Below are 25,789 nucleotides of genomic sequence, written 5' to 3' on the forward strand. Positions count from 1 at the left end.
CGGCAAAGAACTGGAAGGTGAAATCGATCCATTGCTGAAGTTGAGGAGAAACACAGACGGTACATTTTCAAGTGAAGAAAACAAGAAAAAGTTTGTTTGTTTCGCTGGCGCTGGCGTCTGAGAAGGATTTATAACCCACCGGGGGCCAAGCCTGGCAGCAGGGAGACGACAGAGGCTCGGTGGCGCTTTGGGGGCTCTGCGCCACGCATAAATCACCCACCTGGAAGAGCCACAAAGACTGGCATCGGTTGTGGCACCGCGCCAACCGGCCGGCAAGCCGATTGTGTGGAAATGAGGGGAAACGGGCGCGCTGGTAATAGCAAAGAAAGTTCAGACTAAACTTTGTTTTTCAGAGCTCGCCACACTACGAAGCAGTGAAGGATCGAAGCAAGGAGAGGAGGAAAGAAAGGGTTAAAAGGATACAAAAAAAGCAAATGAGTTATTTGGGAAAATCATGAGGGTGTTGTGGTGTTGAAATGTGAAGTAGGTCAGAGTTGTGTGTTGCGCTGGACAAATACACACAAATAAAAAATCTCACCTTCATGTCCAAGTGTGTGTCCTGGTTGTCTTGTGTGTGTGTGTGTGTGTGTGTGTGAGACAGTGTAAAGGAGTGCATGTGTGTTTTCGCTAAACTTTTGCACCGGTCCCGTGAGTGGAGGCCTGGGGAGGGAAAGTTGGACGTAGCTCCGCTCCACGCCGTGCGTTCCAGAGCGTTCCACCTTCCAGAGACCTGGGAACAGGAATCAGCACGGACACATGTGGAAGACGTCAAACTCCACCAGCGCGGCTTCGCCAAAAGAAATAAACACTCACATTTGATTTTGGTGTGCTTGCCTGATTATCAAGGTTCCAGTTGCTCAATTATTTTCTCATACGCTAATTAAATTAGGTTTTCATAGAGAACGTAACGATCCCAGTGCGGGAAAGTGCAGCAAACATTAGTGAGTAGAGACGAAGGAGGAAAAGATTTAGACCGGCGATAGAAAGAGAGAACGTGGTGAGAATACAGACACGCACACACCGAGCGACAGCGGCGTTCATTTACAATCACGTTCATGATAAATAGTGAATACCACACTGATCAAAGCTCCACCAACTCCTGAAGGAAATGTATGTTTCTGTCCACTATATACGCTATATAGCTCGCTGCTAACTGTTTGCAAGGTCAGCTGCCTGTTGCTTCTACAAACGAGGCTGAAAACAATAAAGTTGTGGACTGAAATACCAAAACAATAAGCTGAAGTAAACTAAACACAATGCTCCGTAAAACTGAGCTGCAGGTGTAAATAATCTGTGGATTTGTCACTTCGCTCTTTAGACCGTGTAATAAGAAGTGCACGTAGTCACCGTGACGTTACCCATTGGTTTTTGTGTGACGGACATTTTACAGCTACAATTTCAGCATTTTGGACGTCACCATCTGTTGTTTGTGTTTTTTAAACCAGAAATGACACAAGAGGTTAGAGCTCAGTACGACCGAACGCTGAATGAAACAACAGACGACCAACATGTTAGAAATGAACTTTCATGAAGTGAAAACACTGAAAGGGTTAAAGCTGTAAGATGAAAACTCCCAGACAGCGTGGACGCGACCTGTCAATCACCGTGTAGCCCCGCCCCTAAAGCATCCCCTGCTTTACGGTCTGTTTGACTCTAAATGGACCATCGTTTACTAAACGAACATCATGCTGTATTGAAGAAGACTTGAAACTAGAGATTGAGACCATAAACTCATGTTTACAATGTTTACTGAGGTAATAAATCAAGAGAGAAGTAGGTTAGAGTGGATGCAACGTCAGACTGAAGATGGACACAGAGAGCCACCTTTCACCCTAAACTTCATATAATCCATCGTTGAGAAATAAGATTTCTTTCTTTCATCTTTCTAGTTTCTTCACAGGGGTGTTTGAAACCAAATGCATCCATTCACAGATGCATGCAAACACACACACACACACACACACACACACACACAATCCAGGGACTCCATTAACATTCAACAGGAGTTGAGTCTGGAGTGGGTCTGTGTCAGCGCTGCACTGACATCAATTTAAGAGAGAGAGAGAGAGAGACAAAGAAAGAAAGAGAGGAAGAAAGAGGAAGAATGTGACAATGAGAGATGGAAAGGAAGAGACTGAAGAAAGTAAACAGTGGAAGCTTTGATAGTTGAGGCGAGCGAGGCAAAGTGACAGGAATATAGGGAGAGGGGGATGACAGAGGAGGAGGAGGAGGAGGAGGAGGGGCTGAAAAGTGACATTCGGATCTTTCACAGAAGACAAACTCCAACCCAGGGCACCGCCATGACAAGCTCAGAGCGCTTATCACCACCGCTGTCGGACAAAAACTCACATCTGCAGAAAGTTGAGAGATGAAAAAAAAAAACAGTACAAATAAAAACCAGAGCAGCCGCCGTGGATCAGAGCAACAACGGAGTCACAGCACGGGGTTTGAATAGCTGTAATTACTTTTGTCTTGTCAAACATCAAAGTCAGTGAGCACAGAAGCCGTCGCTCCAATTAGCAAAGGGACAACATGTCACATTGGAGGGATTTTAGTCTGCAGCCGCGTTACATAACAGGTGTGTGTGTGTGTGTGTGTGTGTGTGTGTTTTAAATATGACAGCAGATACGCCCACCCGGAGCCAGACTCACCGTCTCACTGTCATCTTGTCACCCAGAAGACGCCACCTGTCTGTCTGCGTCTGTTTGTTTGTACAGGTGATGCCTGTGTATCCGGAAGAAGTATCAAGAGAAAGAATCAATTAGAGAAGAGGAGACAGAGGAGCCACCAGACCAGAGGACGAGTCCATCGTTGGTTTGTTAAACTGCTGTTTCTGAGATCAAGAGACCCTGAGAAGAGAATCTGACCTCCACCAGTCAGAGTCGTCCTCTTCTAATCAGAAGATGTTTTAGAGAAACAAACTAAGATATGAAAACATTTGCAGCAGAGCAGCGTCAGTTACAGATGAACAAAGAGCTTTCGTGACTTGTTGCTGTACAGATTTATTATTTCAGCACCGTAGAAAATGGAAACAGGCTACTGAGGAATATTGGGCTTCAACATCCAACAACAGGACCTAGCTTACAGGACAGGGGGGGAGGAGCCAAGCAGTCACTACGATGTCAGCGCGGTCCATGTTAAAGCAACAAAACACCCAAAAGATGGATCTGTGTGTCCTCAGCAGCTGACGTCATCCATCAAACTCCTCTGATCCCAACAGGAAGCTGCTGGATGCTGCTTCAATGTACAGCAGTTCAACAACAGTTGCAGACGGACATTGTATGTGTGTGTGTTGGTGTGTGTGTGTGTGTGTGTGAGAGGATAAGTGATTTTAGTTGGAGGGGCTTTGGAGGCTCAACCAGCACATGTCACTCAGGCAGCTGCAGCTCAGCAGGGATCCAGAAATCTGCAGGACGGCGGATGGTCCAACAGGGTTTACATACGCACAAAACACACACTTAAAACACACACACGCATGCAATGCAAGGGGTGCTAGCTTTTCCATCCAAACACACACACACAGACACACACACACACACACACACACAGAACGCCCTGCTTGTGCCTTTATTCCCGTGTCTGGATTTATCTGATTTCTTTTGGAAGTGAGGCTGCAGTGATGTGTATGTGTGTGTGTGTGTGTGTGTGTGTGTGTGTGTGTGTGTGTGTGTGTGTGTGTGTGTGTGTGTGTGTGTGTGTGTTTCGGCTTTCAGACTAAACAGTAACTGATCACTGTTTGTCATATGCATGAGTGTGTGTGTGTGTGTATCTCAACACGGCAATATGTTAAACCCAGCTCAGTCAACAGAGGGCACTCTCACCCCTCCGTCTACATCCACTTTCTCCTCACACACACACACACACACACACACACACACACACACACTGATTCCCTTTCCTCCCTAAGCTTTCCTTCCCGAGCTCCAACTCTCCATTTTCTCTGGTTTCATTTCATTGTTTACTGAGGTGCCGGCTGAAATGTTTGGGGGGGTGAAGAACGATTCTTACAGGCAGAAACATTTCTATGAGCCAAGATTCATTAAGGAGTTTGATAGAAATGTGGCACATTTTAAACACATTTCTAAAAAAAAGGCACGGAGCTTGATTGCGTAGACGATAGCATTTAGTGATCCGGCTTCATTTGTACAGGTGGCGATGAGGGACAATCTCCACATGCCGGGTGTTGTTTACGGGCTATAAATAGCGGTGCATTAGCCTGGTGGAGTGCTCTCGTGACGGCTGGCTGGACTGGTCCGCGCGGCTGCTGTTTGCACTGTTGCCATTAGGAGCACTTTATGTGTGTGTGTGTGTGTGTGTGTGTGTGTGTGTGTGTGTGTGTGAGAGACAGAAAAGTCTGCTTTTGATCTACACCAGTGTTTGTCGTGCGGTTGTGTGTCTACATATCCGGCGTCATGTTTGCAACTGGGAGTAAATTCCACGGCCTGAAATGTCCTGTCTCGTGGCGCGCTATCACACCACCAATCTGTGTGTTTATATGTGTGTGTGTGTGTGTGTGTGTGTGTGCTCATGAAGTGCTCCTAGTTTCCTGAGAACCCCCCTGTTTTGTTGTTCCTCTCCAAACCGTCTCTCCCTCCTATTCATCCATTGTGGCTGAGAGGATCCTTCTCCCTTTCACTCATCTTCTCCCTCTCTCCTTGCTCCCTCGCTCCACAGTCCTAATTACCCATACTCCTCGGAGTGGCCCCTCCTTCAGAGCCTTTGAAGTTATTTTAGCGCAAATTCTACTTAGCTACACTGCAGACAAAACAAGTGAGGGCTGCGTTTGAAGGCCTATGGAAATGTGTGTGTGTGTGTGTGTGTGTGTGTGTGTGTGTGTGTTTCTTTTTGGTGATTGAATCACCGGAGTCTCCCGTTTCATACGTGTTTACATCCAAGTGAATGTGTATACAAGAGAAACCAGCAGAGCGGCTTTCTTTGTGTGTGTACGTTGGCCGAATTAGGGTAGAAATTGAGTCCATACTTACCGTGTTTTGAGATTACATCTGTATATCCCTGTGTGTGTGTGTGTGTGTGTGTGCTTGCATGTGGAATGTGTTTGTGTGTGTGTTTGTGTGTGTGTGTGTGTAAATCTAAGGGCCATGCATGAATGCAGGCCTTCTGAGCGCTCGTTGAACGGTCCGACTGCCCGTCACGGTTGTGTTGGACTGAATGGCCAAAGTAGAGCTGCACAAAGCCGCTTGTTGCATCTTTGTAATTATCAAGAGTTGGTCCCCGCACACTAATACACTCACACACACTCACACACACACACTAACTACATATGCTTGAAAAATAAAGGACACAAGCAGAAGTACTCTAATGAAGTGGCACTAACATTTGAATTGTCCTGAGGAAATGTCCGTTATTTAAGTGTTTCTTTTGAAGAGAAAGAAAACATTTTATTGCATATTTAAGGATTCAACCCTTTCCCCGTTGCATTTAACCATCATATGTATATTGCCAAATCAGCAACTTTCTCAATTATATTCTCAAAAAAAAAGCGACCACTCTCACTAATCCCCATTGTTCGGTGTAACTTGACTATTTCATGTTTTATTATCTCTAACCACACATCTCAGTTCCACAGTCTATAAGTCTTATAACAAGATTCAGATACAAAACAGACTCTTAAAAACCAGCTAATTAGAATCAGTTGTTTAGTCTGACTTCATGCACTTCAATGGCTCCACAGCCAGAGAACTCATTATTCTGGGTCGTCCGTCCGTCCGTTCTCTCAGGAACACACGGAGAGAATTTCTTCAAAACGTCCACCGCGGACTCAAAGATGGACGGATTAGAAATTGGTTGGTCAAATGTTAAAGGTCGCTGTGACCTCACAAAACACGTCTTTGTCCATAACTCAATCATTGATATTCTAGTTATGACAACTGCACACAAATCAGGATAAAATGATCAAGTAATGACATTTTTGCGACGCAAACAGCAGCGTTATCTGTTGGCTGGAGGCATAAAACCTTGAGGTGGTTATTTTGGTATATGCATTTGCAAAAAACTGCAAATTAGCGTGTGATGACATCTAGCAACTTTACATGCAGGTTCCTAGTGTCCTCTATTTCCCAACTCAATATCCTCTTAGGATAGAACAATGAGGTGCCTCTCAAAGATCTATGTTCTCAGTCATGTTTTCCCCCCCGAGGACAAATCTTTGAGGTACGTTTCCCTGTTTTCTTTTCCCCGACTCATACCGATACTCCTCAATACACACTGAAATTAGCAGAGTGACTTCTCTTGACCTTTGACAGTGATATCTCCACAGTGGCAGAACAGATTTTGACCATTCAAACTGCATCTAAAGACTGATCACTTACAATATTAGTTTGTATTAAGAGACACACGTGCCCTGGGAATATCCACGCTCCCCAACACTGTAAGACAACGCTTGCAGACGCGCTCTGCAGACACCTAATGCCTGTCAACATACAGCTTCAATACGTTGGATTTTAAATAGGATAAGATAGTAATTAGGTGATGTAGAGGGACATCCTGCCCGTCCGCTAGCTACTTGTGCACCTGCATGTGAAAAAGTTACACATGTCACAAGTGTCTAGTTTCTGTAGCTGAAGTCGACAGTAACGCCTCGATTTGTTTTCGAAGAGCTTAGCAGGGTTTTCATTATTTTAAGTATCTTATTAAGTGTTTCGTCTCAAGACAGCCGAGGCGGACTCCACGGAAGCGGGAGAGCAACACGTCTTCTACTCTGCCGAGAGACGAGGGCGTCGAGGCTGAGAGCGACGCCGCGAGAGACGGGGGGAAGAGCGAGAGAGGGGAAGTTGTGAAACAAAGGAAAGAGGAGGCGAAGAGGGAGGAAGAGCAACGAGCGGGGCCGCGTAACCCACAACGGGTGAGGAGACTGAATGTCACCAATGGGAGAGCTAAAAGAGGAGAATGACAGAGGGTGGGGGGGGGGGCGCTGGATTTACGAGACAAGTGCCGAGGCGCGGGGGGAGTATCCAGTATTCCCATCTGAATCAGCTCATACCGCAAACCAAACTCAAATCAGAAACATAAACACTTGCACTGTGGCCCAGAAACTGCACAATGGCGCTTGCTTTGTAGTCCTGGAGCCTTCCCAGGCTTTTTCTACACCCCCCCCCCCCCCCCTCTATTGCCTCCTCCACTCGCACATACAGTAAGCTCACACAGTGTCCTCCGAAAGAATGACTGCGGTCGGGAGTGATTGAAAAGGACGTCCTGGTTCACCGCTAGATTACTGCAGAAAATGGTTCAGTCCGGTTGTGTACGGATGCGATGACGGGCTGCGACCCACCGCTGTGTCTGCCGCGCAGTTGCTCTCCACCAGCTGTTCTAACATGCACCCCCCCCCCCCCCCCCCCCCCCCCCCCCCGCTGAGCGTAGCAACATATGGAAGCGTGCACATGCGTAGACACATTCATACGCACATATATATGCAACCCCACCCCTCAGAGGCAGACAAAAGCATTCGACTGATTAACATTCTCTTTCACACCCACTTAGGCCCATATGCAGCCCACATTTCTAAGTTAGGGAGTTGGTCCTGAGCCCCCCCCCCCCGTACGACACACTGACTCCCTAATGCGTCACAAGGCCGCATGTAATAAGACACAGATCCGGACAGGGAGACACATGGGAGGAGTTGATTGTTAGTGATTAGAGCGGTGTGTGTTTCACATAAAACATTGGGTTTTCACCAGTTATTAAACTCCTTCATATGAGGGTTTGATTGATACACCGCATCAATAAATCAGGCCAAAACCAGCCAGTTCTGAAGTGATGAAGGTTCCTTCTATTGTTTTTATTATGTATTTAACAGCTTTAGGACCCGTCTCACCATGTGTGATACAATAATATCAACTCAAGGTCCTCTTAATAAGAGTTTTTCATCATGTGGTCGTGTGTAGGAGGGACCCGTCACGGTTCAAATATCTTGACCCCCTTCAGGTCAATGCTGTTTCATCTGTCTCCAGTGTCCATTGAGTTTTTTGTCCTATATCGTTGGTATTTCGCTGGTATAGTGTACTCTACAACTTTTGTATGTCATTTATTTTGAAAGCTAACGTTAGATTTAGAGGCTTACTTTGACATTTCGGGACATTTCTCGAGTTAGACTAGAAGATCAAACTGTTATTTCTGGGCTGCTCCAAAGTCACTGCACCAAGTCCAGACATAATCACACAAAACACTCTGGATCTAATGCAGTAAAAAAAAAAAACTTTCCAGTCTTTATGCTAAGCTAAACTAACTGCTGCTTATAGCTTAATTGTTAGCCTATAGTTGTTTGAATGTGTAATTTTAGGCGAGAAAGTGAAAACGCATATTTACTGGTCATATAGTTTATATATATGTTCCAAACTAGGTCTCTATTCCGAATGTAATTCTTTGGACACATACGGCGCATTCGCAATATGCGTCTCAAATGTTTTTTTTTACCTCAGTTAGCGACACATGGTTTCTTCTTTATAACCACGAACCAACTAGCGAGAAGTTTGCAAGGCTAAAGAAAAGCCCACATTTCTGGTCAGAAGGACAAACACACCGACCTTTAGACATCATGAAGGATTTGGATATCAACAGGTTTTTGGATATGCGCAAATGTACGTTGATCTTTTCAAGAAGGTGCTTGAAGGAATGAAAGAGGGAGGCTGTGTTTGCACGGTCCAACAAGTCCGCCAGCAGTTGAACTTTTTGAAAAACTTTTAGATTTTTTTGAAAAAATCCTACTTGGCGAACCAGCATTTAAAAAATATTCGTAAGCCATGTAAACAGCTCAGTGGGACTATTGTCTTTTTCAGAATAAGGGCAAAACACAGAATATCTTGTGCAATTATACACAGTCAATATTTGACTCATGTCTTTAGCAGCTGCTAATGCACTTCAAACATTTCAAGGCCTTTTAGAAGGAACACTGCGAAATGTAACATTGAATTTATGTGAAATGACCTTATCACAGATGCATTTTTGCAGAGTCGTCCCATAAAACACTCAATACTTTGCATCGCTCCAGTTACTTGTGATATATGCTTAGCGAGACATTCCTGAGGAGATAGCATCTTAACTGCAACATTTCATCTTTAACAACACTTAATTTGCTGAATGTGTCTGAGAGCTCCGTGTTTGTGCACCTCTCAGGCCTGCTGTACGGTGTGTGTCGAGATGGAGGAGATACAGGGGGATGAAATGCGTAGCGATAGCCCAAAATATATGATGTGTCGAAGGGACATTTACGCTCTACTTATCTATCCTCTCTGTCCATAATCTCTGTCTGCTGCTCTCACAAGACTTCAGCACGTCAAACAGTCTTTCCTTCAATTCTGCCCGGTTGCTGTCGTTTGCGTTTTTCGTTGTCTCGAATAGAAACCGCAAAAATGAGCACAAATGCACCGTCGAACACTCCCGCAAAGCCCGACTCTCTTATGCTTTGAAATCAAAAATGCATGAAGATGCAACAGCAACACAACTCTTGCGTGCATGTGGGCAAACACAGATGGAGAGCAATAAAACACTGCGTTAAATGCACACACACACACACACACACACAGTCTCGTCTCCCGACTGAACGATCATGCCAACAGCTTCCCTTAAATTTGTCTGCGGGTGTCTGGCTCTGTGATGAGTGGATGTATCTTTGACTGACATCGCATTCATCAGCTGAGTCACACACACAAAAAAAAGAGGAAGAGGAAGAGGAGGGCTCACTTTGAGGTTCATCTCTAGACCTAATTTATGGCAACTCGGCATCGTATACGTCACTCCATCTAAGCTTTGAGGCCGAGCGGAGAAGGAGCAACGGGTTTCTTTCCCCCTCCTTTCCCACCTCCCCCCCCCGCTCCCTTCCTGTTAAATATGCAGATACAGCAGTGCATGAGGCTGCTCGCGGGCTTGTTGCAAGAATTGGGTCAGCGGCGACGTCACAGCGTTTTAAAGCGAAGCAGCGCTTCTTTAGAAACTCCCAGCGAAGGCCTGGCACTTCTGGAGGAGAGGAAAACTGTAAACCGTCTGCAGCTGAAGCTGCGGATGATTGATGTTGGTTTTATCCTCCCCTATCCTCATCCTTAGCGATGTCAAAAATATATTCAGACTGCAACATGAAGACACTTACTATGAATGGATTCTGTCACTCAGATTATTGCTCTTTCTCTTACTTGTATTTCGGGTGGGTTTCATAACAATCAGCCCGCTGTGGGCTACAAGTTTAGCCCCTTTTTGTTACTAATTGTTTACGTTTTGGGAAATTAGCACAATTGACAGCATGCCAAATTAGCTGTGAGCAGTTTGTGTTTATTACGTACGTACAGACAGCGATCACTGGCTTTCTTTGGTGTTGAGGAAAAGTTAAAAACGTGATGATTCTCAGGCAAGTTCTGAAGGATTTCTTTTGTCATATCATTTCTAAGTGCAGCGCTAACAGTGCAAACTATGGCAAAAGTGCTAACAGCCATTATCGGCTGAGAGCAGCTCAGATCGGCGGCCCCTCAGCTAACCAATGGGGCACGCTCACGTGCACTAAAAGTGTCCAGCATGGCTACGGAAAGCTTGGATTACAACACACACACAGAGGGAGAGTGACTTCATTCTCTGCTCAGGTAGACATTCCTTCACTATTACATAGCAAATAATGGTTTGCTGCTATATTAATGCTCTGAATCCCGCGTATTGCACCTTTTAAGGTTAATGACAAAGCACAATTGCTACACATCACCCCGTCTAACAAATGATTCGATGGGTAACGAAGACAACTCCCAGCGCCATGCGGCTTGATTGTCACCAGTAACCCGAAGGCTCTCACTGATGCTGCTCTCACTCGCACGTCTGTGATTAACATCGATCACCTCGTTAACAAATGTGACCCCGAGTACTGACCTTCCGTGTGTAACTCCTGTGAAGTAGCACGATGGAGAAGTAGAGAAAGCATCGTTGGATATCAGCTTTACTCACATCCTGACCCCCCCTGCTCTTCCTCATTCTCGTCATCTGGGTTTGATACATTTCCTCCTTCACACTTTATCAAATCTGAGAAAAAAAACCTTCGATGACGTCATAGTGATGTCATCAGAGGAGCTCGGAGGCGACACATGCATTATTAAAAAGAAAGCCTGCTTTACAAGCTGGGGGGCGTTTCAGAGACATTGTGGCGTTTAGCTGGCAGAGGGTTGCATTGTGGGAAATGTAGGATTCAGTAGTTCTGGAGCCTCGTTCACTGCAGGCATGAAGCCTTTGAATATCTCAGCCATAAGCTGCAGCTGGGAGGTGCTAGTTAATGCCCTTGTAGTTCTTCCACTCTATTAGTTTTAAAATGACTGTGACCTGCATGCTCCAAGGTTGTTTTCTTTGGTACGTCGTGCATTGGGAACTGCTGAAAACCAGTTGTTCCCCTTGTTCACGGATGATGGACGTTAACTTCAACACATTTTCATTTCCATGCATCGCTTCTCTCGAAGATTACAACACCTAACAATGCCAGATGTAAAATGTATTTAAGCAGACTCCCCCTGCAAAAAACCTGAAGTCATTTAAAAAAAATGTGTGAATGTATCAAACATTTGACGTGTAATTTCTGCAGGAAATAGCTAAAACTAAAACGTTCCAATATGTGACTCATCTCGCGGAACAAAGAAAAGAGTAAGATGCTCCAGTGAATCATCTGACTTTCTGTTGGTTTCTTTAGTCGCTGGGAGCAACGGACCCACGAGACTCACGGCTTCACCCGAGAAGACGTTTTAAGAAACAGTCTTTCCTGGATATCTGGCAGGAGATCAGTTAGTCACCGACACCACGCAGCAAAAGGTGAAAGCGCTGTTCACGCTCACCGTGTTTTGTCATCACAACGCCTCCAGCCGTGTAGCTGAACCCAGCACAGCTTCACAGCTTCACAGCTCACTCCCCCCCCCCCCCCCCCCCCCCCCCCGCGAGCTCAGCCTGAGACGCCATGAATTATGGATCGGAGACCCGATCCTGGACCCTGTTTTGTAGAGCGCGCATGAGGTTCTGGACTCCGTCCGGGTTTCTTCAGAACCCGGACCCGAGGACAACCAGATGGTTCGGTCGGAGCCCGGCCAACCCAAACATGGAGCCCTCCAAAGCAGAACAAATCCAGAAACATATATAAATAAATATTCATCAGCCTGATAATGCACAGGGGTGTGTGCCAATATAAACAAAGAGCTGATGCCTCTGCCCCCCCCTCTAGGTCACTGCTGTGAATAAATAGGATGCAGCCTTCGTCTGGTTTCTTTTCTCCACTTTCTTTCTCTTACTTTTTTCTTTATCTGCCATTAATTTCCTCCTAATCTTTCCTGTCCTCTCCTAATCTCCTCATTGCACTTTACCTTCTTCTTCTTCTTCTTCTTCTTCTTCTTCTTCTTCTTCTTCTTCTTCTTCTTCTTCTTCTTCTTCTTCTTCTTCATCCATCCTCTTCCTCTCCCCATTTCACTTCACAGCTGTGTTGTCTTCCATTTTAGGTCCAGGGCTGGCAACCTGGTTCCTGGCTGACATTTCACACTGCTCAGTGAGAAGGTCCAGTGGATGGCGCTAACCCCTGGCCAGGTGCTAGTGATAGGAGAGGAAGGCGGGGGGGGGGGGGTTTTATCTCCGTGTTTATTTCATATCTGGCCTGAACGAGCGACGATGAAAGAATGGAAAGAAAAATGAAAGGTGAGACGGGTGTGTTTATTTCACGTTGGTGCTGAATATACAACGGGTATGAAACTGCGAAAGAGAGCCTGCGAGAAAAGGGGGAAAGAAAGGGGGGAAATGAAAGACAGATACGTCAAAACAGAAGTGTTTTGACTGATTTGCCGGGTGAAAGAGAAGGCGGGATATAATTCTCCCCATCAATCTCAACATAATGACTTCATGGTACCCGCTCGCCGAGCCAGCTCATAAACAAACGGGGAATAAAACAAACATGTTAAACCGATTCCAAAATGACGAGGAGGGGGTCTCTTGTCTTCCCTCTTTGAAATCCACTCTGCTGGGGAATAATTAAGGCGGCTTACGGCTCAGTACAAAGGCAGAATAATGTTGAGTTGTAATGTACTGTGTGTGTGTGTGTGTGTGTGTGTGTGTGATGGAGAGTGAGGCCGTGGCACCTGCACAATTGTCCAAAAACACAGACTTTGTTTGCATGTGAATGTTGTGTAGGTGCCCTTCTGTGCTTTCTGTCCATTGTGTGTGCACCTTGCTGTGTGTTTTTGCATAAATCTTGTTCATGTGTGAAGCTGTGTGTGAGAGAGAGAGGGAGGGAGAGAGAGAGAGAGGGATGGAGAGAGAGAGGGAGAGAAAGAGTGCATCTCTGTCTGAGAGCATTAGCAGAGAGCCCGTCCTCTGTATCTCAATGAGGGGATTAGATGGCTATTCATTAGACAGGCTTTGATAGGTGACTGGCCGAGTCCGTCCGCCGCTGCCGCTCGCGTACTGCCAGACGGAGAGGCCAGGGGGTAATGGAGGACGGCCGGTCTCTACTCTCGTCTCCCTCTGTCCTCATCCCTCTTTGTCTCCGGCAGCTCTGTCTCGTCCCTTTCAACATCATTGGGAAGAGATTTAAAAAAAATTTTTTTTCAAAGCCTATCTCTGGATTTACAGGAATGGAGAAGCGTGCAGACGTATCTCAGATCTGTTGTCACCCTTTTATTTGTAGAATACAGGCGGCAACATCCAGTTGCAAAGAGAAGTCTGGTTGCATAGAAGTCTATGAGAAAATGACTCTACTTCTCTCTTGATTTATTACCTCAGTAAACATTGTAAACATGAGTTTATGGTCTCAATCTCTAGTTTCAAGTCTTCTTCAATACAGCATGATGTTCATTTAGTAAATGATGGTCCATTTAGAGTCAAACAGACCATAAAGCAGGGGATGCTTTAGGGCGCTGCCGAGACGTATACGGCGTCTCTACGTCACTCCTCCTCCAACAATATTAGAAGTTTCTTGACTGACTTGGTCGGGGCAGGAGGTGAGGCGGCTGCTGTTTTCCCCGCTGTCTCGTCAACACATCCCTCCGCGTTGAATCCGACGCTGTTATTCAGCTGAAGTGACGGGCAGCATCGCTCCGGGAGAATGGCGATTGAGAAACACCCCGATCTGTCAGCGTTGGGATGTTTTTCCAGACAAGCTATAAGGCTTTGAATGCAGCACGGAGCATCAGTGAAGCGGATGGAAAGATATAACATTTAGCCCGAGTAAGCCCGCGCTCGCTATTGACGGTGGTGACACACGGCGTTTATTCCCCTACACAAAATCCCGCCTAAAGTTTGCTGAAAGTACACACTCTGTTCAATGTGTGGAAAAGCAAAGAAAGTGACACGTTTACGCATGTGTGTGTGTGTGTGTGTGGCAAAGACTCTTTTAAAGCAGGCCACAGGGACACCGCTCCTCATCTCCTCCTCCTCATCTCCTCCTCCTCATCCCCTATTTCTTGTGTTTTCTCCGAGGGGGCTGGAGAATATAGGCTTTGGACCACGGGACAAAGAGAGAGTGCGAGAGAGAAGGAGGGGAGGAGATGCTGTCAGTTGATGAGGAGGAGGAGAAAGCAAGGGAACGAGGAGAGGAGGGAGCTGGGGGCTCATTTTGATCCCTGCCTCTTAATAAATCTGTCAGAGCGAGACAGAAAGAGAGCAAGAGAGAGAGAGAGAGAGAGAGAGAGAGAGAGAGATAGGAAGGGAGAGAGAGCAAGAGATGGATCCGTCCGCAGAGGTCTTCAGCAGGTGGTTTGAAGTGCAGATCCATTCCTCCTCCTCCTCCTCCTCCTCCTCTCCATCCTCCTCCTTGATGTAGCGCTCTACGGATTATCGCATGCGTTCCTTTGCCTGTTGTTTTGAACTTCATGTGTGTGAATGTGAAGATGGAGGGGAGTGTTTTTGACCCTCGTGTACACGTTTCTTTGCTTTGTTTACATCACTTTTGCACTGACGTTGTGTCAGAAATGTCCCATTCGATGAAGTCGTTTTAACCTAAATGGAACCGACTCAGTCGGTATGTTGATATCGCTAAGCTGTTACCTGCTTACATATCTGTTATAATAGTCAGATTATTTTGAGTTTGGATTACTGCAGAGAAAAAGCCCTGTGGCAGACAAACATTTAGTTCAGCAAGATAATCTTCATCAATATAAACCACTTGTATGATTTTTGAAGCGCGACTACAATCGCCAGAAGTAGAAAGTCAACGTCATCACACGTTTGAATCAAATATAGTGCAAATGTCCACACTCTAATTGAATAATGAATCACCACCACTCGCAAACGATGACTTCAAATGTAAGTTATTATCCATTATCCAATGCATTTGCTGTTTTTCTGGATAATGCTTTGAATGGCATCAGTCTTTCTTCTCCTCCACCGTCGCCATGTGTGACAAATGTTACAGTGAAGCCACTTTGTGTCCAAGTGAGAGATCATTTTCCTCTTCATGCAGCCTCCCTTTGATTACTCCACTATCTGCCCTCTGTGTTCCTCTCTTCATCTCTCCCTTGTTTGTTGTTATCCTCGTTAGATTTACACTCTCCTTCGCCCCTCCGGCTCTGCCTCCTCCTCCTCGTTGTCGTCTTCTCTCTCTGTCCGTACAAAACGCGCAAATGTGTGATATTAGCATACAGTGTGTTCTGGCTCCCCCAGCTGCACATGTGCTCTATATAAAGCCCACACAAAAACATCAGACGCTGATAAACTCAACAGAGAAACTATAAAAAAATACATGCTGCGGCCAGTAAAACCTACATATTCACACACACACACACACACACACACACACACACACACCTCCCTACATGTATATATTTACTCTGTTTTCTCTTTGAATTGTGTTTATTATTGTTTCATATCACTGCGATAGTTTACGGCGTCTCTGTGACATCATGACTCCCAGTTGGAGAGTTAACACTAGATAAGACGGATGTGTGTGTGTGCGCGTGTGTGTGTGTGTCCGTCCGTGTGTGTGTGTGTGTGTGTGTGTGTGTGACTTGTTATGGCACTTCCCGTTGGCAGGCCATATAACTCAGGTTAATGTTATCTTATTTCACACAGCTCCGAGGCAACCTCAGGGAGTAGATCATTTGGAGCGCTCTTATTACTTTTCATTAGGCTAATGTGACGGGTGGGGGGGGGGCACACACACACACGCACACACACACACACACACACACGCACACACACACACACGCGCGCTGTGACACACTTTGCCGCAGCGCTCACACATGCGTGTGGGCGTTTGAAGTCCACTTTTTGAAGCTGGAGTTATCTTCTTTGCAGCTTCACAAAAACGCTGAACCTGTAAACTTTCTCACCCGCTGCTGGAATGCAGATCACGATCACAGGCTGCGAGCACACGAATAACTTCTTCAAGGTATTGATCAGGAGGGTGGAGGGTTACACCAGGGAAGCAGGGCGAGGATTCAAAGCTCCGCCTGGGGGATTGTGGGTATTCGACCCCTCGACCCTGCGACTGGCTGTAGCCGGGCGGAGCGCCTCGACTTCAAGAGAGGGAAGAGAAACGAAAGCGGCAGAATGAAAAACGTGTTTCCTGCTCTTTTGTGTGCGTTCTGGTGTTTTATTACTTTTGGGCCAAAAATCACAGGCGGGTGATGACATGTGAAGCTATGACTTAGTTTAAGATTAGATTATGGTCGGGTTCAGTTTAGGCTGAACGTTAACGTGAGCCATACAACGCGGAGGCGTGAGATAGAGGTGTGAAGTGGAAAAAGCTGTTGATTCAAAGTTTTCTTTTAAAGAGTGTTCTTTGATTTATGTCATGGCCAAAGCTACCATTGAGGTCAGGTGTGTGCAGAATATATAGCTTCAGGCTTGAGGTATGAATTTCTCTGTATTCTCTGCATTTTTAGTGAAAGGAAACGTGTCCCTGCCGCCATCCAGCGACTACTGTCCTTAACAAAATACATATTTGATGGAAAAAGCTGCTCAGCCGCAAATTAGTGAGAGAATAGATTAACGGAAATCTCCAGTCCGGCAGCAACGACGGAGTATCAGAGCCACAATAATCTGAGATTTAGAGAATGAAGTCATAACACTATAATATTATGAGGCAGGCAGCTCTGTATTGCTGCCTCTGCTTCCCTCGCGCTGATAGATACCTTTGCGTCTGTGAGCTGTGGAGGTGGTGAAGTTAATATTTGTGTGGGATAGTACGCCACACAAGCTGATCAGAAGTGATTTCAGTTAGTTTCAGTTTTCCCTCCTCAGGTGAGGAGTCTTCTCTCCAGTATTTGAAGTTTTGAGCATGAGAAGATATCTCGCTCAAACACATATGAGCTCTTAAAGTCCAGAGGTTTAGAAATGACCTAAAGGAATTCATTGAAGTGAAGAAGTGCCACGTGCAGATTTAAAGAGGTTGTGATCTGCAGGAGAATAACTAATTTGAAAGCAATAAAGAATGCCTGAGAGCCTTACTGTAATATACACCATGATGTGTATACTTCTTTACATAAAAACACGTTTTCACTATAAATTATTGCATTCAAATTCAGCAGAATGCAGGAAATGAAGCTTGGAATGTGTCTTACCCTGAATGTTGAATTGAAACCTCCACCCTTGTGTTGACCAGCATCTACATGTTGAATATTTGGTAAAACACAGAACACATGCAGAAGCATTGAGTGACAAGAACCATGTGCCAGATGCTCATGTGTGCTCCTGTGCACATGCAAGCAGAATGAATGAACTCCCCCCCCCCCCCCCCCCCCCCTGACTCTTTTTGGGGGAATGTGGGGAATTTAGCAAAAAAAAATAGATCTTAGATTCAGTATATTTAAATGTGGCTAATTATTAACCCATCAACATAAAAAAAAATAACTTCTCCCTTTATGTTTCATGTCCACAGGTTTGACTTTTTTATCAGAGAACCAGATATTCTGTTGAACAGAACTCAGACTTCCTGACACACACACACACACACACACACACACACACACGGGTTATTGTAGCCACAGTAGAGGTCTGGTGCTTGGCCTCCGTATGGAACTATGAAACTCACATCCAGTCCTCACTTCTCCTTTTCTGGAAGTCTCCCCGTCCACCTGCAGGGTGGTCTGTCACATCACCAGCATCACACTCAGATTCTTTCCCTTTTCACATTTGGCCAATGTGATCTCTCTCTCTCTCTCTCTCTCTCTCTCTCTCTCTCTCTCTCTCTCTCTCTCTCTCTCTCTCTCTCTCTCTCTCTCTCTCTCTCTCTCTCTCTCTCTCTCTCTCTCTCTCTGATTTATTTGACTTTGTCTTTTAGCCGGTGTGTGTCTCTCTCTCGGCCTCCGTCCTCCTCTCCATCTGTCGTCCAGACATTGAGCGCACTGACGTTTGTTTTTATCTTTATTCTTTTCTTTTCCTCCTTACAGTAAACACCTGCACACACGCTGAATGGAAAAAGAAACACGCTGAATAGCGCTGTTGAAAGACTGCTGACAGCCCTGAAGAGATCCCTTTCACGTGCACAAATACTGAGAACGGGGGGCAATCGTGTGTGTGTGTGTGTGTGTGTGTGTGTGTAAGGGACCGGGATGGTAAGCACGACCTTCATTTACATTCTCATTCAGGCGTTATCAGTCATGTCAGAGCATTCAAATTGTTGCGGTAAGAACATTTCAGTGTTTTAAATCTATCAAACTTTCCTCGTGGATAAAATCGTGTTATTGAAGTCATATTGTTCCATTTTTGTCTTCAAAGCAAAGCGAGGGAAATCCCACAGTATATCATCAGGCCAAATGTTGGTCATTTATTATTGCTTTTAATAAACAGCGAGCCGGTAACCCGGCCGCTTATGTAACAGGTCTGTGCCGATGTTTTTAGTTTCAGCCCATTAAGCACAAATCGCCTGTTTTACGTCCCTGCTGACGCTTTTCCAAAGCACACAATACCTTCTTTAGATTGATTTCCCCACCCTGCAGGCAGCTGCTGGTTTCCATTCATTTCAATATGAAAATCAACTTGGAGAGACTTGAAACTTGCGTGGGTAATCCATCATAGCCGAAACATTTTTTCGCTTTTACTTTTTTTGGCGAAGTTACTTAACTGTCTTGTTGCGCTACAATCAAGAACACAGACTGATTTTTATAGTTTGGGGAAACTCTGACATGTGGCCACAAGTGGTAACTACAAGAAAACTTCATTCAGTTGCTTTAAAGAGCGGGTGCATTATCATTATTTATTCTAGTAATCTTTGAGGTCTAGCTTCCCTCTGGGGTTCCTTATGTATTGAAATGTGAACACTGAGGTGTTGGTTGAAGTGCAAAGGTTTTATCTCCTAAAAACAGTTTCCCTCGTGACCTCACTTATTGTTTCTGCATAATAATGTTACAATGTATATATATACATATATCATTGTACCGTGTGGACGCCATGCTAGTTCAGATCAAAATAGCTGAGTTTAAAGTGAAAAACCTTTAAGAAATAATAGCTAAAAGTGGTTAACTGTTGCTGATTCGATCATGGCTCAGTGTTATTGAAACCAAGCTTTCAGGGTCTTTAAAGACATGATCATTAGTTTGCTAACATTAGCCTGAGCTACCTGCTCATTCCTGACCAAGTGAGGCTGTAGCAGAATAACCCTCGAGTGTATTCACTTGAGCAAGGGTGCACTTTATTGCTTATGAACTCAACTTTAAGTTTGTTAGAGGAACATTATTTCTTTGTACTTTCATTAACATAGTCGGTGTAATTCCGAGGGTCCCTGAGTTCACCGATAAAGAGAGTTCTGAAACGGTTTGGCCAGAAAATGTCTGGAAGATATGAGACCAATCTTAAATTGATGGTATGATTTGCAGAAATTGTCAAAAAATAATATGCAGTTTACAGTTAATTGGCTTAAGTAACACATTCAAGTGACTGGCTTCCTCCGTAGTTCTTAACTGAAAGAGAAGCTGCACAGGCTCCTCTGTGCAGACTCTACTTCATCTCCCTCACTCTCACTCTGCTGCCAGTTTAGTTGCAGAACTTACACCTTTCTCATTGTTAGCTCATGGCATTGGGTGAACTCGGCCTTTCTCATGGAAGACATTTGGACACGTCACAGTAAAAGGAAAAGTCTACACAATGAAATGAATAATGTCTGAATAACACGGAGCTGTCTCAGTTTCAGGGTCCCCGTATTTGCACATGCTGGCTCTCGCTGTCACACACGCCGTGACTTACTGGGACATCGTTAATGTTATTAGTAGCACCTGTGCTTTTCCTGCTCGGACAAGTCCACACATGTGCAGTGAAAGAGGCCTTCTCCCTCACGGAGCTCCACGCCTGAGCAGAGCTCCAATCAGCTCGGGTAACTGAAAGCACCTGTGTGAGTGGGCCTTTGAGCTAGCAGGTTTATTCCTTATCTAGTAAATGTTCACCGACATTTCTTTTCTTCTATATTAACCCTGAACATATATGTATTACTCGCCCCTTTGAACCGTAAATGTGCAGAAGATGAAGGGAGAAAAACGAATGTGACATATATGCCGGGCGACAGATTTAAGGTAGATTTGTGTAGTCAAACCAACAACCTTGCTTGTAATTAATATCTTACGTGTGCTGAGCCAGGAAATCTTCAGTACAGCTATTTTTATGCAAAAAGGTAAAGCTCTGTCAGAGCTGCTATATGCAGAATCCCCTGGAACAGAGTTTCACCGTGAACCCACAGGCTCCCAGACGTGCACACGTTAAGCCCGACATACTGAACGGACTCACGGCAGCCTCCCATGCATCTTAAAGGATGACTGCGGCGAACAAAGAATCTCTCACATAAAGCATGAGAATGTATTCGGGGGGCCACAGGCTCCGCCGAGTCACTTTGGTTAATGCTCCAATAGATGGACCCGGGGCTCTTATTTTGGCAGGGAATGCTCTCGGAGCCGTCACCGAGATGATATACAGCAGCTCTTAATACACTCACTGGCTCTCAAATATGTAATGGAGCAAATTAATGCAGTAGCCTCAGACAGAGACACCCAGAATTGAAAACCAATTTAATCAACCTTTGTCTATCTCTGTCATTTTTTCTCCCGTCTCCTTTCCATCAGCTGCCTTTTTTTTTCTTCTTCTTCTTCTCTTGGGCTTGGCTTGGCGATGGGAAAGTCTTGGGAGGAGGGGGAGGAGGGGGGAGTGCGGACAGCACTCGTACAGCCGGGAAGAGCTCATCCTCTCGCTTTGCTGCCTGGAATTCATTGCGGGATCATTTGTTAACTTCCTGCAACATTAACGGTAATGCACTACAATTTTCATCCTTGGCACAAAAGTCACAGCAAATACAGGCTGCATTTTCTTCCACTGATGGTTTTCAACATGTCGTTTATCATTATTAATTGGAAAACGTTGAGTTCCACGCTGGATCCAGATTGGATTTTTTTTTTCTTTATCTGAGTCCAAAAAAATAATAAACGTGACCCGCCTCCCAATAGCCAACCTCTGGAACGGATTAATATTAGTGAGAGATGAAGAGAAATCCTCCACAAATCAACAATTTTCTTCTAATCAAGGATTCGGGAGGGAGAGGAGGGTCGAGAGCTCAATCAGAGGATCAAGAGTTTGAGTTTTTTTTGTGTGTGTTCGTGTGTTTTTTGGTAGCGACCCACTGCAGATCAGCTGAGGGAGGAGACAGGATCGACACGCTGCTTCTCCTTCATTCCTCACTTCTAATATCCATCATAATCTCTTTCAGTTTATCCTCACAAACCCCCCAGCTGTACTGTTCACCCCCTCATTCATTCACCCCCCCATTCATTCACCCCCCTCCCCCTCCTCTAGCATTTCTATCTCACAGCGAGCACGTCAAATACAGGCTCGATGCCTCGCTAATAGCTTTAGTGGATTGGCATAAGCCGGGCTAGCCCGGCGTGCTACACGCTAATGGCATGTTGTACACCGACCCCAGCGGCGCTGCCGTGTTATTAGTGTCTTGTCATTAGCGTGTTGCTGTCTGCCCTCCATCTGCTCCCCCTCCCCCCCCCAACCCCCATGCCTCTCCAGGGTGTTTCTGGGATGCCGTCCCGGTGACCTCCCCGGCAAGGCTGAGCCGCTTAGCGCCGCCACCTGATGGCCGCGCTCGGCGACGTGACAAATCTGGTTACCTGAAGGACATCCGTGCGTCAGCGCTCTGTGATCTAATCACACACACACACACACACACACACACACACACACACACACACACACACACACACACACACACACACACACACACACACACACAAACAAACACAAGGCTGGATATGATCTACTGCCAGAATACACACTCACAAAAGAAAGTGTATTTCAGTGGACAATCTGCAATATTGACAATATGCCCACAATATGCTCAAACACACAAACACACACACACACACACACACACACAGCCATGTGCACTGTTGGATTTCACATTGCATTCTCTCGAAGGCACACACATGTGATTGTACATCAAACAGACACACACAGACGCACACACAGTAACGTTCACCCTTAAAGGGGAACGCCAACGATTTTACACATCAAAGTCTGTTTGCAGGCCTCGGGGGAAAACTACCGCACATGTGAGGAAAACAATAAGTTATATAAAGCCTTTTTGTGTCTCCAGAGGGAGCTGAGTGAAATCTGATGAATTGTCCCAAGTGATTGAGTCAAAGTTGGCCGGGGCGGGGTTAAGACTACAAGTGAGACATGCAGGGCTTCACGTGGAGATTCGGAGAATGTGGTTTTTAAAATATCGGTTATCTCAGCCACGATCGATGAACACGTTGGGGTCTACATGGAGGTACACACAAATGATCCCGCGATCAAACTTGAGCAAGTTTGTTTTTAACACACCATAACGCCTTCCTCCAGTCATGTATCTGCACAGACGGATAACACACACACACACACACACACACTACTGACATAAAGCAGAACCGCTGTGGTCACTTTGTATTCCACGCCACCTGCCATCGTTCTCATTCTCTTTCCGCCATCCCTTCCCACTTTCTTCTCCTTTTTTTTTTTCCACTTGGCTGGATTTTCTGCCCGGCACCAGCCTGGCTTGAAATAGAATAGCAGCAAAAACGCATTAGAAGAACAATCAAAGCAACCTCCTACAATAATCTGTTCATACCCTCCCTTCTTGCTTCTTGTACTTTTTGTTTCATTGAGAGCCGTCACCTCTTAGCGTATCCCCTCTGCGTCGCACCGACGCCTCCTTCCTTCTACTTCTCTGAGAAACAGTGGCAGAGAACTAAAACATAGATGATGAGATTAAAGGCAGAGAGGAAGGGAGAAAAAAAAAGAGTCAGGAAGCATGAAAGAGTGAGACAAAAAGGAGGAAGAGAGGGGATAAGAGGGATTTCCCAAATGGAAATAGAGAGAGTCTGTGGACGAGTGACGGAGACGGGAATGTCTCCCTGTTTCCAGTCAAAACCGACAAATGGTGTTTGATGGCAGAGACTTATTTGAGGTCCAGTTTGATCTCCTGAGGCTTTAAGAGGAGTAAAAGCTGACATCCCTGATATCCTACATGAAATGTATGAGGCCATATAAAAGCAGAAATACGTTTGTGGTACGTTTTTGTAGGCCGAGGGAACATGTTAAAGCTTCCATTGAAGAATAATTCAGATTTATTTTAACTTGGATCTTTTTGTGACAGTTATACCAACATTTGTTCTTCATCAAGTGAGATCTTGGGAAAGCAGACCTCACTTACAGGAAGTGTGACAGGGTGAAACACACAATCAGACGGAATATGATGGTAAAATTACCGTCCAGTGTGTCAGTTGACACCCATCAGAATTTACAGATCAGCTTCTTGGTTCAGCTTTGACCCAATGTACTTACCGTACTTGTGCACGAACACAGTTATGCTGAGCAGTGGGACAATATTCCAGACATTTCAATAAATTGGTTTTCTTTCATTTTCGTATCGAGAGAAGGATGAGCAGTCACGAGGTGCACGGTGGGAGTGTTGTGGCCAGTTTGGTGTCCGTCCAGCGCGACACAGCTGGCTCTTCGGAACTTGGACCAACGAGGCGATGTAGTTCCAAAGAACTAGCAAGACTCTTGCTTTAAACGTTTTCGGAAATTGATTTTGGTTGAGACGTAATAAAGGGAGTTTATGAACAGGCCGGCATGTTGATTCCTGTTTGAAATGGCGAGCAGAGAACCAGGGACCAATCGGGTGCGTTCCACCAAAGGGTACGTCCCGAGTGAGACGAGGACAGCGTGTCCCCTTCACCCGTTTTAACCCATTTCAGAGAGATTTTTGGCCAAATTGGACTTCCTTTTGCAATACACTAAATTACATTGAAGGAAAAAACAGTATGTGCCCAAAGATTAAATATACAATGTTACTGTTTTTTCATGGATCAGAGTGACTTTTCATGTGATCTACAAATGTCAAAGTTGAACTGAAGTACGTACGTATAGGTTACAATATGTTAGACCAATCAGAGCCAATGTTCTCTTTATCGTACTAAATATAGTCTTTGTCAATGTCTTCGTGCACAAAGGTCAATGGACAATTGAGAAATGGGTTTTCCCAGCTTGACTGGCCTGCAGAGGTCCCTGACCCTGAACCCCTTTCAAAGCCATTTGAGAATCACTAATGCTCTGGTGGCTGAATGAGAGCAAATTCCCTCAGCCGGGTTCCAAAATCTGATGCAAAGCCGGCATATTATGGCCAAGTTTTGGAGTGAATAGTTCAACAATCACATACGGCTATAAAGGTCACGTCTCCGCATACTTTTTGTCCACATTCAGCAGCAAAGCCGTGACGAGCCACCCCTTAAAATTTCCCCGTATTCCTTTAAGAAGACAACAAACCGCATGGTGCCTTCGTCCAACGCAGTGTGACTCAGATATGTGCGAGAGCTTCATCATGTGGGCTGGAGGAGTTTGACATTCTCCTCTGTCTCTCTGGTGTGGCTGTCATATTTAGTTTCTGGTCCCCGTGGAGGCAAAAATGGCCGCGGTGGAGAGCGAGAGGGAGAGGGAGAGGGAGAGAGGGAGGAATCCCTGAAGACCGAGCTGTCTGCTTGGGACCGGAGAGTGGCTGAGGCAGATAGTGTTACACTGCACCCGGGGGAGACGGGGGAGATATGACCAGAGGGATGGAGGGATATATATATATGTGTGTGTGTGTGTGTGCACAGAGAGGGGGTTGTCATGGAGAAACAGGCAGATTTATGGAGGAAGAGAAAGACAATGTATAATGTGATACAGAAAAAAACTACCAGTCGTGAAATTGTAAATTGTAAAGTTGTAAAATTTGAAACATGTCAGCTTTGTTCCTCAGAATCATGCAAGGAAATTGTTATTATAATTCTATGTACCTGGATGTCTCCGACACAATAAAAACACATTCTAGGGCCGACCGGTTCCCATGCTCTCTCTCTCCCTCTCTCCCCCCCCCCTCCCCCCCCCTCTGCCTCCTCTCCTGAACAGAGTGGGTAGTCAGTGTTTGTCTGAAGTGGCTCGTCTACAGTAAAAAAAAAAAAAAAAAAACTATGAATAGCATCGCTCCACCCCGACCGTGAAAAGACGAGTGATGGCGTCGGACCGAAGGCGAGGCGGAGGAGACGAGGAGACGAGGAGAGAGGCTCTATGTGGAGACGAGAGGAGAGATGAGAGGAGAGATGCTTGAGAGGAAAAGTTATAGGAAGGGTTTTTGAATTTGGAGGAGACGAGGAGTGCTATTAAAATGATTAAAAGGATGGGAAGCGAGAGGGTCGAGAAAAGTGGAAAGTATGAAGGGATGGGGGGTTAAGGGGGGGGGGGGGGGGCAAACAGTGAGCTCTTTCACCGTTTATTGTAACTTCAGTAGCTTATATCCATCACTAAACTGTGAATAAGCTCTAAAATGTAATACATT

Source organism: Pholis gunnellus (genome assembly GCF_910591455.1).
Source record: "Pholis gunnellus genome assembly, chromosome: 9".
NCBI classification, from domain to species: Eukaryota; Metazoa; Chordata; class Actinopteri; order Perciformes; family Pholidae; genus Pholis; species Pholis gunnellus.